Source organism: Cyanistes caeruleus, chromosome 3 (genome assembly GCF_971803275.1).
Source record: "Cyanistes caeruleus chromosome 3, bCyaCae1.hap1.1, whole genome shotgun sequence".
NCBI classification, from domain to species: domain Eukaryota; kingdom Metazoa; phylum Chordata; class Aves; order Passeriformes; family Paridae; genus Cyanistes; species Cyanistes caeruleus.
In genome coordinates, this window is record NC_141703.1 from 37,905,527 (window position 1) to 37,920,523 (window position 14,997).

Sequence of the window (14,997 nt, forward strand, 5' to 3'; positions counted from 1 at the left end):
GTTAAATCTGTGGTGTGTGTCTCCTGGCAGCTACTGTAAAAATTTAGCCCAGAGGCACTGCCCTCATCTCAGCCAGCCTGTCAGTGGAGTTCAGCAATCTCACAGGATGAGCACTAGCAACCTGTTTCCAGGGTGTCTTGTAATTTGTTACAGCTCAATAAATCTCTGCATGAGCAGTAAAATTTGTGCTGTAAATCCATCCATGGAATCAGCTCAGCCTTGCATTTAGAGCAAAGGATAGTTCTGGGCTTTGCAGTGTGTCTGTGTGTGCAGGGTTGGTTGGGCCTTCCCACTTTGTTTCTCAGTGGATAGTTTTGGATCTCTGCCCCAAATCCTTTGGGTCCTGTTGTTTATCTGGGTACATATAGAGATCAATAAGCAATAAAGAAAAGGTCCTGTAAGGAAGGGAATTAATTCAGTCCAATATTTTTGTATATATTAAAAATAAAGTTGTCAAAAATTCTAACTGTGAAAAAGCTAAAATGTATAAAGTGAAACTCTGTTAGGTGAGGATATAAGTGAAATTTGTATTAGTATTTTCCACATTGATACACTATTGTCTTTAGAATTCTTTAGTCTGCTGCCTTCTCTAATTATTGGTCAAATGCTTAGAGAAATAATTAAGGAAAATAACTGTTTTACTGTATGTTGTACAACACTTCTTGAGTTTAACTACTTTTAATGAAAAGAAGTTTCTTCCTGTGAGATCTGTGCTATAAGAAGCATATACAAAAGACTCAAAGGATTAACATTGGTCACATGACAGAATTTACCATTTCAGTAGCAAATAATGAACATGTCTGAAGGTAACTTAGAAGAATTGGTAAAATCGTATTATCTTCAGACACAGAAAAGCCTTATGCTTACAATACCCAATGAAAATGTAATCTTCTTAAGATCACACTGTAATTGTGCCTGAAATGTTCCTTTCTGTAGAGAGAGTGTTTTAAGCATAGAACCCTCTCACTGTCAGGGGATAGTATCTCTCCCTAAAAACTGAGCTTTCTGTTTCAAAGGGATGCCGTTAATGTTTTGAACACCTACATTTGCATCGCCTGTGAAAATGGATCTAAAAGACAGTGAGAGCCTACTCTAGGATTAGAGAAGGCATTTCCCTTTTTCTTGCTCTGTTGGACCCAGGAGTATAAGAAATTACTTAGCTCCCAGGTAGAGTGAAAAACAAGTAAAGCTAATGGTTTGAAACAAATTTATGTTTTGGAAATCAGCTTTCCTAAGGAAAGGAGAGGAAGAAGGAAGGTCAGTAAGGAATTAAAATAAGTATTATCAGAGTATCACAAAATGCAATGGAAGGTAAAATGATAAGTTTTAAGATTAAGTTTGTGCTTTTTTTTTTTTTTTTTTAATCTGGAAGGGAGGAACTAATCAATTTGACCCCACAACAGCAAGACCAGAGTGTTATCTCATTTCCAAATTATTCTGACAAAACTGGAATTCTTCTGAGTCCCATGTAAAGGAAACTGAAGCCTGTAATCTCCAACAGCATGCTGTTCTTGGGAATATAGATGTGTATTTGTAGTTAGCATGGAGGATCCTTAAGGAAATTACAGAAGACCCATATTTAAACTCAAGGTGGATGCCCAACCGAGTGGCACAGTATGTATTTTTTGCACTGCCAATTTGAAATTTAAATGAGTAACAGTTTCACACATGTAAGTTATAGACAGAGCCTTTTTTCAGAAGACTGTTGGAATACAAACAGCATATGGCTTGTGCCCTTTGTCACCCTTGTTCTGGAAGTGACTGCTTTACACCAACAGTTACAGTGACCGAGGGACATAAGATCTCTTGAAGTCTGTCACCAGGTGCTAAACTGAGGTTCCAGTCACTCTGCAGAGATCTGTAAACACTCTTATTTGGGCAAGCGTAAGTGAAAAGAGGTTTTATTATGAATCAGCATTTCTGGAGTCTTTAGTTCTTTGAGGCAATAATTAAGTGATGGTTGTAGGAAGAAATTTCTGTGTTGGCATTATTTACTGAGGCAGAAGACATTCAAGCATTTTTGTTTCTAGGCTCATTCTTGTAGCACAGGGAGCTGGTGCATAACCTGAGCAAAGTTTTAGATTGAACAGGATTTTATCCATTTTTGATGCATATCGTCAAGCAATGTCAGATGAATTCATATGAATTTTACCTTTAATAGTGCTTAGAGCCAAAAGCCCTCCTTGGTGATTTATTGTATTAGAAATTTGGTGTCCTGACCTAGCTCCTTTACAAATACTTCTGTGTTTACAGGAGTGACCTTGACTTCTGGCATGCATTCCCAGATTTGCCTTTTATTGTAATTCTAATTGTGTGTATCAAAACCAAAACAATGCCCTACTCTTAAACTGGGTAGGGTTTTGGTGAAAGTTTTTTTTTTAAAATAAATGGGAGCTTTAAAATTTTTAATGTTTATTGTTTTATGCTTTCAAAAGTACTTTAAAGGGGCTATTTCAGCCTCGTCAATCTAAATTCAAGCCAGTGCTTCTGCGATGGGACACAGTACATGAAAGCAGCACAGTTTTCTTAAGGTTTTTTTTTTTAATTGTTTTTTGATTTTTTTCTTTCTTTTAGAAGTACACAAGGTTTATTTTTTTTCTTTGCCCCTCAGATTTTCATGTTTTCTATTTGGTTGGTTTACCAAAGAAGGAAAAGAAGAAAAACCTGCTGAGCATATGTTGTCAAACCTCTGCCAGATGCATGAAATAGTCAAGAGTAAGAATAAGGGTAAAAGAAGAAATCCTTTTAACTGTTGAAACTGCTAAATCTATCCTTAAAGAGACTTCTCACAGTGTGACTACAGGCTTTTGCTTGAGCACCTTAACCCCAAGGCTGTCCTTGCTGTAAATCAGCTTGGAATGGGATTAGGAAAAGCAGAAAAGTTTTGTGCTTGTTTTATGGTCTGAAACATGTGTTGAGCTTGATGATATGACAACGGCCATTCTTTAGGTTTTGATTTTCAGTTTTTAATTTTTTTCAGCTTTTTTTTCAGTTTTTGGTTTTTTTTTTACTTTTTGCAATTATGCTTGATTATTTTATACTTGTAGCATTACTGTCAGCACTGAAAAATTTTAAGATAAAGATAAAATTTTCCCATTTTATATTATTTCCTGTCAGCTGCAGGAATGGTTTTAGGGAACAGGACCTAAAAGTCAGTTTTTGGGGTATGGCCAGCTGTTGTGCAGCTGCATCAGCGTCTCCTCTGGCAGTGCTGCCTGCAGGGCTTCATGGGGGGACTGGATGCCTGGTGCAGCCCATTCCCAGCCTGTGTCTCTGGTCCTTGGTGCATTCTGGCCAACACCAGCCCTGAAGGGAAAATACTTGAATTCTGGAGTTCAAGGAAACATGCCCTTCCTGTCCCTAGCTTGTTCCTTAGAAAGACGAGTTGTGGGCCCTGCTTGGCATACCAAAATCGGGACTGCAGTTCCAAGCTGACTTAAGAGTCAGAAACTCCAAGGAATGTGAGCTCATGTCTCTTGTTAATGGTGTTTCCTATTGCTTGGTTTTTGATGACTTGCACTTGGAGCATGAATCTCTTGCTTTATGTCTAATTCTCCTTGGGCATTTTATGCTTGCTCTCAGTCTACTTCTGAATTTTCTATTCTGCTTTTTGAACAAGATTAAAAAAATTACACATTATTTAGACATTGCCATTTAGATATGCCCAATTTAAGACAGCTTTTTCCTTCAGAGGATTATTTTTAAGTCCTTCTATGGATTCAGGCCCAGAAATTTTTAAGTTTTGGTCTTATGATGTCTGGTGTTAGAATAGTCTCAGCCACTCTGTAGATTTAGTAGCAATAAATTATCTTGAGAGGTTTATGGAAGAGCGAAAAATTGAGTCTGCATCCAAGGCTAGGACTTTAATCAAGGACTCTTTCTTGTAGCATATGGTTTTCTGTGTTGCTCTGCTGGTTCAACTGATGAGTGTCAGTGCACTACTTTGCAATTAAGCAGGATTCTTCATGTTGTGTTTCTGAAACCAGGATTGGATATCTATTTAGCCAAGCTGGTTGCATCAGTGTCTGACTATTGGGATGAACTAAAAATCAATAGTTACATGACAGTATTTATGTACAAGGCCATCCAAATATTTTTTGTTATTTTCATGACCAACCAGTGCCCTCCCAAAGTTATTTTCAGCCTTTTTGGGGTGCAGTTTCTTTTTAGAGCTGATCAAAACTATCTGCGGGTCTAACCCCTCACCTGGACCCTCAGGGACTTGCAGCTTCAGTCTCCTTTGCAGCATGCAGATGAGTCATATTGATTTCTCTTGTGGATAATTAACTAATCAAAGTGCAGGATTCAGGGCTTCATTAGATCACCAACCTTATCCTATTTGCCCTCCATCCATGTGTTCATGAGATCTGGCAGGAAGCAGAGTAGAAACACGTTTTTGGCAGGAGTATGTGATTAGGTGTAGGCAGGTGTAACGTATTTCACTTTCTGCCAAAGAAGGCAGTGATTTAATGTTTGTGTTAAGGCAATATTAAGTGACATTATTTTTAGGGTAATATTATGTAGGCAATATTTTTAGAATAACATTTTTTAATTCATTAAAATCATTAATAAATTGCTACCCAACCAGGCTAAGCACAGTACAAACACATAAGAAAAGGATATATATTACACAGAATTATATATTATTAATATTTTATTATTATAATACATAATAATTATGTAATCTATATATTATATTTTTGATTACAGTGTGTTTATACTACATATGCATAGTTTTATCTTGGCTCTCTTAGAAGCTTTGACCTCATGCTCTGTGAATATTAATGTGTCCTATCACAATTGCATCTTTAATTTTAATACTTTGAATCTGGTAAAACCCCCTATATTTGTAACAAGTAATGGGAATTTGTGATCAACAGGCTTTTTCCTACAGATCTTCTCTCTCCTGGACGGTATCCTTAAAGTATTAGGAAGCCTGTATATTAAATGACTTACAGTTTCCACCTGAGAAAAGTAGCTGAATCCAATAAAGGTGATCTAAGGCCATCTGAAGGAACAAGGGAAAAGGTCTCAATGAGCAATTAGGCATATTTTACTGTATCACAAATTAATTAAGTTCCTTCACTGAAGCGTGAGGAAAGCTACTTTTTGTTAGAAGGATTTGAGATAAACTTTATTTGGGATGCAAACTCAAAAGAAGTCAGACATCTTAACCATGTGGGTACTGAAAGTGTTCTCTCTGAAGTGTGAAGACCAGATGCTTTTCTTTCTAACAATGTCAAAAAGAAACATGCCTATTAGAATCTTTCATAAAACAATGAATTTTTTATTTAAAAATAAAACATTTATTTTTTTGTTGTTGTTGTTGTTTTTTTTTTTAAATTGTTAACCTTCTCTTCAATTTTTGTTCAATCCCAAAAGAGAATGGCTCCTGATTATGCTTTCACTTGTGTTAGTGCACAATAATCAAAGCATCTTATTTACAAGCAAACAAATAATTACATGTAGCAAGCATCTGCATGTGATGCTGAAGGTATGTAGTAAAATACCTGTTATATTTATAACAGCATGATAAAATCTGGTTAGTTAGGCTGTATCGTAGATGTACTGACTCTCTGAAAACAAAAAATGTTTTGCCACTGCAGTTGCTTTTTTATTGGAGAGAAGGGACTATGGGTTAAAGTTATCATTCTCTCCTGCTTTATAATAGATTTGCTTTTAGCTTGTTTCCCTGAAACTTCATATTCCAGGCATAATGACTAGAAAGTAGCACATCGTGAGATCACAGTAATTAGTAGTATAGTTAAAAGTTCAATGTCTTCTACAGCCTCTGGACATTTTCTTTCCCGAGTCAGAGTCAGCTGGCAGTGAATAATGTTTTTCTAAATGATTTATTGCATTACTGATGGAATGAAATGTGCTTTGACTGCATGACTGTTGGGAAGTGGCATGATCATGGCTAAGTACGACCTAAAGAAAAAACCAGGGGGCAGTGGAGAGGTAAGGGAGGGACTGCCTCTCAGATTCCAGTACTGCATGGTACTGTGAAGAAAAACTTTTTAGGGCTGATACTTAACACCCTCCGCTAACCTGTATGCTTTCGTAACTTTAAATTGTATGAGACATTGAACTTATGTGTGATATTTGGGAGAAATAGCAGTTTTATATCTTGGCTCAGGCTATACCAGAAGGGATGGAATATAATTGCAAAACCTTTCCCACACCCCAAACATTTTCTCATTGTTTCCTGAATGTTTATTATCAGCTCTACTTCTAAAAGGAAAGCTCAGTGCATGGTCCTCTGTTTCTACATCTTCTAGTGAGAGCCTTGGACTGCCACAAACCCTCGAGCAGTAAAGGGAGCTGGAGAATTTCTTTAGGTTACAAACAATCTGGTGGGACTGACAGGTCCAGGTTAAACCATGTAAAGTGTTCTTTGCTACAGGTACTTCATTAAATTTCATTAAACTATTAACAGTCAAGGAAAAATAAGCAAAAACTCCCTTGATACGCATGTCCTATGATAAGTCCTGGTTTGTAAAAGTCTCTTTACAAAGATCCTGACAGGAATCTTTTTTTACTGAATTGCTGCATCATCAATGTGAAAATGAAGCCTTTTCCCAGCTGCTTTAAAATGTCAGGGAATTGTTGGCAGGTACAGCAGAGAGCTAAAGCACTTTTCTTTCTCTCAGCAGGTTGCCAGCATTGAGGACTGTTGGGGAGGAAGTTTCTCTAGGTAGTAATAAATATAATAATAAAGTTCCTGATGGCTCCTCTGACACAGAAATGTTCCTTTTTGCTCTGTTTTGGTGACAGAAATAAAAAGGAAGCAAGTGAAGGGTTCTAGTAATCCATTTCCTGAAAACATCAAACTGATAAATACCCACGTCATGGATACCAACTTTCCCCTCACACTTTTGCTCAAAAGTGAAGCTTCTGATGCCTCTTGCTTCTTTATGTGTTGGCTCCTTAACTCTAGGAGAGCGTATCTGTGGTGTGGTGGCGTCTTTTCTCAGTAGTGTAAGTTCTATATCAATTCCTTGTATGAATATAGCTGACTATCTTTTTATTTCTTGAGGACTGTAGTTGCTTAATTGTAGTTGCCTGAATAGTATGGAAGCAGGGATTTTGCATAGTGTCCGCCTATTTTTCTCCTTGTTTGACAGGCTTTGGAAAAACAGTCAAACCTATTTTTTTATTGTTTTTGTTGGTTTGTTTTTGATCCTGAGTATACTAGTCCTTTTCTTGGTTATGGATTCATTTGGGTGTATATAATTAAGAATTTAACATTCTTCCAGTTGCCAGCAGTAAGGGTGCCCAAGTTCAGGCTTGCTAGAGCACTTCTAAACTTAAATCCAGGTGGCAAAGAGCTTCTCCCAAAAAAAGTTTTCATTTTTCATTTCTAGTACTGAGAGTTAAAACAGGACCTCTTTGAGTGTCTCACTCTCATTTGAACCTAATTAATTATTCATTAGTGTGCAGAAATAGGAAAAGAAAAACTTTTTACTTGAAGGAGAAAGTAGGAGAAAATGGAATGTGAGGAAACGTCAACTAAATATATAATAAAAAAAGCCAAATGTCACTTATATTCAGGAATCTAATTCACTTCATAGCTACAACAACTACATTCTTTGGTCTCATTGAATCACAAAATAAATAAGCCTCTTTGGCAGGTTCTTGGCAGCTAAAGGCAGCATCCCACACTTCCCTTCCCACTCTTTGTGCTCTTGCACCACCAATCACCACTGAAGGTGCAACAGAATTTGTGAATTTTTGCAATATTTATGAATTTTTGCAGCATTCCTAGTCTAGCTCCCATAGGCTTATTCCAGAAAAGGTATTAAAATAACTAGATAGAAACAGGAATATTTTTTTGTCCTCTGGAAAAAGTGTCTATTGAGTGCCCTTTGATGTGAGGGCAGATCCTTTATGAGTTTGAACTGGAGGCCAGTTTGACAGTCTGGCTTGTCCCTCCCACCAGCTGATTGTGTTGTGCAGTAAATGCTCTTATATGATGATATTACATGAACTTACAGTTCAATGTCGGTCAGAGATGGAATAGATTTGTCATCTCTTTTTCCTGTGACTTCTGAAAGAAAAGGAATGAATTGTCTCAGATCAAGGTGACCCACTTATCTATTCCTATCCTGTTGCAGCAGTCTGCAGTATTGGACATACAGTCAGAGCTTGAGTCCCTAGTAGTACTACAGAATGTCATGTGAAATTCTGGGTTACCCCCAGTCACATCCAAACTGGTGCCAGTGAGATGATTACTCCCTCTTAGAGAGGGAGTCTTATTCAGTCCCTCTAAGCTTTGTAGCACCAGACCTCACACAGATCAGAGGAGATCCCTATTTTGATCTATAAACAGGATTGCATATCCAGGTTTCTCTCTGAGGCTGTTTATGATTTTTGAAGTTTCCTGAGAAATGCCCTTGAGACTAAAGGGACAAAGTTTTCCTTTAACATTTCTCTTCCTCCTTTAAGGAACAGTGGCAAGTGTGCTGTGAAAGCAAATAATTTCTCTTGAGCACATTGTAAAGGAAAATGATGCAGAAAAATAGTCTGTAAAATACAGTGTGTTTTTGGGCTATAAATAAGGCTTTTCATGGGTGAAATAGAAAAACATGTCTCATGATTCCATGAGACAAAGAGGAAAATAAGCTTATGGCCTTGTTTGCTAAATCAAAAAAAAAATGTAAAAAGCCTTCCCAACCTGAACTGGGCATCAGATCTTTGTATGGATTTGGAGGATTTCTTCCTGACCTGCTGCTGCTTGAGTAATTTCACATAATTTATTTCAACATAAATAGCTTCTCCTCCTGGATGAAGTCTCACTTCTTGCACAATTCCTTTTTCTTAACAGTTTAATCAAACTAATTGTGACAAGCAGTGTATTTGTATAAATATTTAAATGTGAAGCATGAGGATTGAATTATTTATTCTGCAAATGTAAGCTTAATGTAACTATCTTTGGAAACCATCTCTTTCTCATATGGTTGTGCCGTTTGGTCATGCATGCTCTCTGCTCAATTCCATGTTTAATGTTGCAAATGGCTCCAATAAATTATATTATTTGCATAAAAGCTAAACAAGATGCCAGAAGAAACAAAACACAGGAGGTACCTTAGTTTAGCACATACAAAAACTAGTTGTCTTTCTAAATTCAGCCGTCAAGGGACCCTAGATTCCTGAAAACAAAGATACAGATGATGTCATTCATTGTCCAATCTTGTCTCATGCATGAAGAGGCATATGTTCTGACCAGATTTTTCTCTTGTCTGATTTTGTGGCCTGTAGTACTTCTGCACCACCCCTTTCTGGGGGAAAACAGAGCTGTATGTAATAGTGCATCCCACTGCGTGGATGAGTTATTGCTCTTTAGGGAAAAAAGCAGTGCTAAACATGAAAAAGATATCACGCCACAAACCATACCACAACCCAGTCAGTGTGTGACTGGTAGAGTCTCTTGCTTGACTGCATGCATTAAAGGGAAGCTTAACAGTGCAGAAGTATTTCTTCCTTGCACTTTCCATCCCTAGACTCGGATCAGCTGGCCCCAGCTGCTGCCATCCCAGCAGCAGAGGTTCCACCCAGCTGCTGCTGCTCCCCTGGGCTTCAGCCACCGAGCTGAGAGCTGTTTCAGCAGCCGTGCTTCAGGAGAGAGGCAAGGAGCAGGAGAGCAGGTCTGAGAGGGGGAATAGAGTTGGTGGCATAGGTAGAAATCAGTATTTGGCATGCTTATTTTCACCTTTATTAGGCTCTGCAGAAATAGGGTCAGTATCTCTAGACCGTACCTTGTGCCTCCTTACCTTACACTTCTAATTTACTAGGATCAGGGCAAAAAACCTCAAGGGTATCAGTGAGTGAGCTGAAATTAGTTAACAACAGTATACTCCAAGCTCAGAAAGAGCAGTAGAGGAAGAGTTTCCCAGCCCTGTCCCTCCAACTCCCCATGTATTCTTCCTTTAAAAGTTATGGAAGCATATTCTCAGGGGAGAATGTTCCCCTCCTGCTGATGGCCTCTGGAGCTGATACCATCTGCAGCATGTTTGGGGAATGGTTTTCCTTTCTCACTTCTTAGCTGTAGAACAGAGCTGCAGCAAAAAGAATTCTTTTCTGCTTTTGAAAACACCTTATTATGAAGAATTTCTTGTTCAAATAATTCAGGATGTCGGCACTGCTTCAGACAGGTTTAGTGGTTGATGTTAACATTGGGAGTTTTCAGTGGGAGGTGAAGTATAATCCCAAGGAATTATGCTACAGAAATCAGAGGGTAGACACCAATCCCTTCTGAGCTGCTTTACTTCCCCTTAACTTCTATTTTTATTTTTTATGAAGAAAATTTGCACTGATTCTCAGCTGTCTTGGTGAGAGACCTAGAGAAACCAATTTGCCTGAGCTCAGCTTGTTGTGAGACTGCAGTTTTACTCACAAGCAGCCAGATTTTGCTACAATCCTACTGTTTGAACCCCAGAAACCTGTCCTAGCGCTTGTACTCAGATAAAGTATGGAAGGTATGAATTATTTCCAATTGGGTCTCACTCTATATCTCAATTGCCTCTGTCAAATACCATCAAATTTTATCAAAATCAAGCATGTCTTGAAACTTCTGATGGGGTTTTCTAGGACCTAATTTATTTTTTTAGGTCTCCTGCAATAAGTGGGATTTCAGAGTTCAGGCTATTTCTTTGATATGTCAGAAACCCAGGCACATGTTTTTGTGTTAGGTGTACACTGGTGCTGTGCCTTTCTGGCTCATGTGCTTTGCTGGAGAGGAGGCTTTTTCACGAGATGTCAAAACTCTAAAAAGTTGAGGAGAAAAAACTTTCAAAATATTTTTGTGACTTTTTTATTTTTCATCCAGCTCTGCCTGTGTCCTTCAGATGATTTGATTCTCTGAAAAGAAATTGTGTGACTATTTCTAGTGTTGCTTCTGGGCTTGATGACATAATTTACTCAGTTTAGCAGAACTGCAAAAGTCTAAATTAACAAACAACTGTGGTCTGGTGCTTGAACTAGATCAACAAATAGTGTTTTCAGTGAAGCATTGCACCTTTTTTTTTTCTTCAAGGTTTCTTTCACTGGCAGGGTGTCAGCAGGGGGAGGAGAGATATTCAATGTACAGATCAGAGCACAGCTAAATTTTACTATATTGCAGTTTTGGAGGGCCTTTATTTCTCTCTGCCATGGGTGTTGATCATTTCCAGTTTCATAGAAGTGAATTTCCTGCAAAGACGCCAGTTTTAATTGTGCTTTTTTTATCACACGTAAAAAAAAAACCAACAAACCAGCTTGGTCTCAGCAACTGACTTCTCTCAAAGGAAATACCTATTTCAGTCACATGTTGTCAGAGGATGCTTTACAACACCCACAGCAGCATTTTGGGGATGTTGAGAGAGCATGAGCATCTACTGAGCACCCCATGCAGAAGGCTACAGCAAGAAGAGTGTTGACACCACCTGGCCAAAGCTTTCTAAAGCCCTGTTGGTTTTTCTTTTCTCATTAGGAGAAACAGAGCCAGGTAACTTCTGGGTTACCCCCCCTTCCTTGTTCCTGCTACTTTGCAGGTATGAAACAGCCAAACAGCCTCCTTGTGGTTTTTTCCTTAAACAATATTTTTTTTCTTCTATTCAATTCCTGTTTAGCTGAAAAATATTTTCATTAAGAATGTGATATTAGGTATTTGTCCTGTTTGATGGGACAAGGAAACCACTGTAAAACTCTTCAAACCAAAGCTACGTGGTGAAAAGGAAAGTATTCTGCTGGATCATGTGCCATTTCAAATGACAGCAGAATTTTGCCCCTAATGATGAAGTAGCAGAATTTACTTGAATATCTCAGTTACTTAAAAAGAAAACCCATGGAACCAACTGATATTTTTGCTTAATATATACCAAAATTTTAGATAGATACCCTATAAAGAAATTGTTCCAAAGTAAACAAGTGTTACTCTTCCTTTAAAGAAGTATAAAATTAAATAATAGATGTGAAGGTACAAAAGTAATTTTAATGCCCTTCAGAAGAAAACTTTGCCTGATTGATTAGCCAGGTTATGAAGCATCTTTCTCCTCTGGGCTGCAGCTTCTCTCAACCTATGTACACATTATGGCTGCCCAGAGCAGGAATCTGTGGGTATTCTCACTTCTTTTATCTCACATCTTGAAATTGGGGAGCTGCTAACTTCAGCTGCATCTAAAGATTCATGAATGTTGATTGGCACACGTTTTTCAATGGGAAGGAGGAGGTTAGGAAAATATGGCACAAGCTTTGGAGGGCGTGGCTCATGTGGGCTGTGTGCTGCTATCCTCCTGGTTTTTTTTAGCTCAGTTCAGTGACAGTCCCTCAGGGGAATGCTTCTTACTTTTATAAAAATAAGAATATTTTTGTATCCCATCATTTAAACAAATTTTTTTAGTCTTACATTATTATATTTTCTTTTTGTGCTTTATATTTAATCTCCTGACAAAAAAATATAAAATTCTTCCCTGATAGAAGCCAAACTGACATACTAGTTTTGCTAGGGAATTTTAATATAGATTTTCTTTTAATACTAATTGGATTTTCAAGCTTGCTCTAGAGTAAGGAAATAATTCCATAATACAACAACATGCTCTATAACATCAAAAAGAAATCTGTAAGCTACCATATTGTGAGAAATTAAACCGAATGTGAAGGTGACAAGGCAAATGTGGTTGCTTTTGTAATAGATGCACTTTACATACCATTATATGCCATGACACTATGACTGGATATGTTAAAGGAAATTATAACAATGGAGAAATGTTGCAAGAAGCCTTGAAAACAGACAGGGCTTCTGGGGGTGGATGAAAGAAACTGGAAAACAAACTAAGGCTGTCTTTGGGGATTGCTGGTAAACAGCAGTTGTCTTACTCAAATGTGAATATTTCTTTCATCACACCAAGAATACAGCATTGTTTACTTGAAGCACTGTTGGGACACTTCACTGTCTTGCGTGGCACCTTGCAAAATTGTGAGATTGAGTTCTTTATGCTATGTTGACATGTTATGTGACTGTTTCTCAAACGGTAAAATTGACACAGTCAGAAATTAGTGCCTGGTCCTGGCTATTTATTTATCTTGCAAGTGATAAACCAGCATATACCTGTCAAATCTTCCAGAATATTTCAGATTCAGATTTTTTAAAAAACCATAACTGCACTGAAATTCTGAAAAGCTGTTTTATTTTCCTAAAAGTAGATGGCAAATTACAGAGTTCTGACATTTAATGTACTTATTTTTATGTGGTGTTGTTAGTATACATTCCATTAATTTAACAGAATATATTTTATGTACAGGTGATAGCTGATGTGACTGACATTACCCAGACTCTTAAGGAATATTAAAAAATGAGAGTAAATTTATTTAGGAAGAGTGAGTGACTAGAGCAGTTAGAGACTCTAGTAAAGATTATGTGCATAGCAAGTAGTTCAGTTAATGTATGAGTTCTGACATACCAGAATTTCTGCGCTGATATCAGTTTGAATTATAAAGTTATCTAGCATGATGGAGAAAAGACAGAAATAATGAATTGTTTTGCTTTAAGGAAAGCTGGGAAAAAATGAGAGCTACTGAAGAAGTCAGAGGAGAAGTTAAACATCAGCTAAAAAACGGAGTCATTTTTTTACCTGCAGATTTGGTAATTTATACCAAGGATGTTCTGAACAACTGACCACCAAATTCTGAGTCAGTGACAAAGTTAAAAAATTCTGATACTAATGATGCATATATGACAGCGGGAAAATGAAACTGGTCAGTACATTTTGTTTCTTTTTAAAGTAAAAATAGACTGATAGAGAACACTGCAACCAGGTTAGTTTGTTCAGAGCTTGAAGACACCACAGGAGATGCAGTGACTAAGATATCAGAGGGTGAAATTTACTTGAGTCAGTGAGCATAATTTTATGAAGAATGAGACCTGTCACAAAGACATCAGTGATAACATGTCATTCAGATGTGACAGTGCTGCCTGCTGGCAGCATTTCAGAGTTTTTGTAGAGCTCTTGATTCAATATCACCTCTGTTTGGATTTTATCAGTCCCATGATCCAATGGTTTGGTCCTCTTAGTAAAATTTGTAATTTAATGGGCCTTCTTAAAAATACAGTGGGTATTTTCTACATTCCTTAATCTCATTATTATAACCTCAGCTAGTTTTCCTTTAATGACAGAGTTTATTATTGAGGCCCCTGAGGCAGAGAAACAGAAGCTTCAAAACCTTGGAGTCTTTCTGCATTTAATCAACATTTTTTGAAAGCCTGAAGCTGATGAATAATATTTTAAATCAATTTGTAATTAAATATTAAAAGGAAAAAAATTAAGGTTTTGCAACATTTCAATATTATGCTCAATAATATTGATGTTATATAACTGGAAATAGCTATTAGAGAATTTATGAAAATCAGTACTTAGTTGCAGTTGTGCATTCTGGTCAAAATTTCTTATTAGATATGAAGTCAACCAGACCTCTTAAGTGAAGACTTATTCAAGACTTCCTTCTGTTTGCCAAAATACCTGTTATATTGACTTACCTTTCATTGCAAACTGCAAGAGTTGACATTTGGATGTACTTTGTCAAGTGAACACTCTTAACATCCTTGGTGTGTTGACACAAGTGGTTTGACTGTGAATGGAGGAAAAGCAGTACAGAGACATTCTTTCCTTTCCTTACAGGAAAACACAGAGGCCAGTAAGTGACACTGACTGAATCTTGGTGTTTTCCCACAGACAGAACCACTGCTAGGGAATCTGGATGGTCAGCTACTCACAAAAACTTTGCAAGTTTCTGGTATAAGATTGAAAGTTAGATAATAAAATAGAAACATACTTTATATGACTTATTAACAGGTTGGGACACATTCATTAGTAGAATACTGCTCTGTACATTTTTTCTGAAAAAAAACCAGATCTGTGTAGAAAAAACCAGGTTTTTTTCCTCAGCATTTTCTGCATAAGAGTAGCCTTTTGCATTCCTTTTCCCCATGCATCAATCATCTCAGAATATTTTTATTTTACA

At 37.3% G+C, this 14,997-nt stretch overlaps 1 protein-coding gene across 4 annotated transcripts in view; it reads left to right on the forward strand.

Moving 5' to 3' along the window:
- The window catches only part of FGF14 (fibroblast growth factor 14), a 374,566-nt gene that overhangs the window by 173,895 nt on the left and 185,674 nt on the right, over nt 1–14,997 (forward strand). The gene's annotated exons all lie outside the window — the stretch shown is intronic.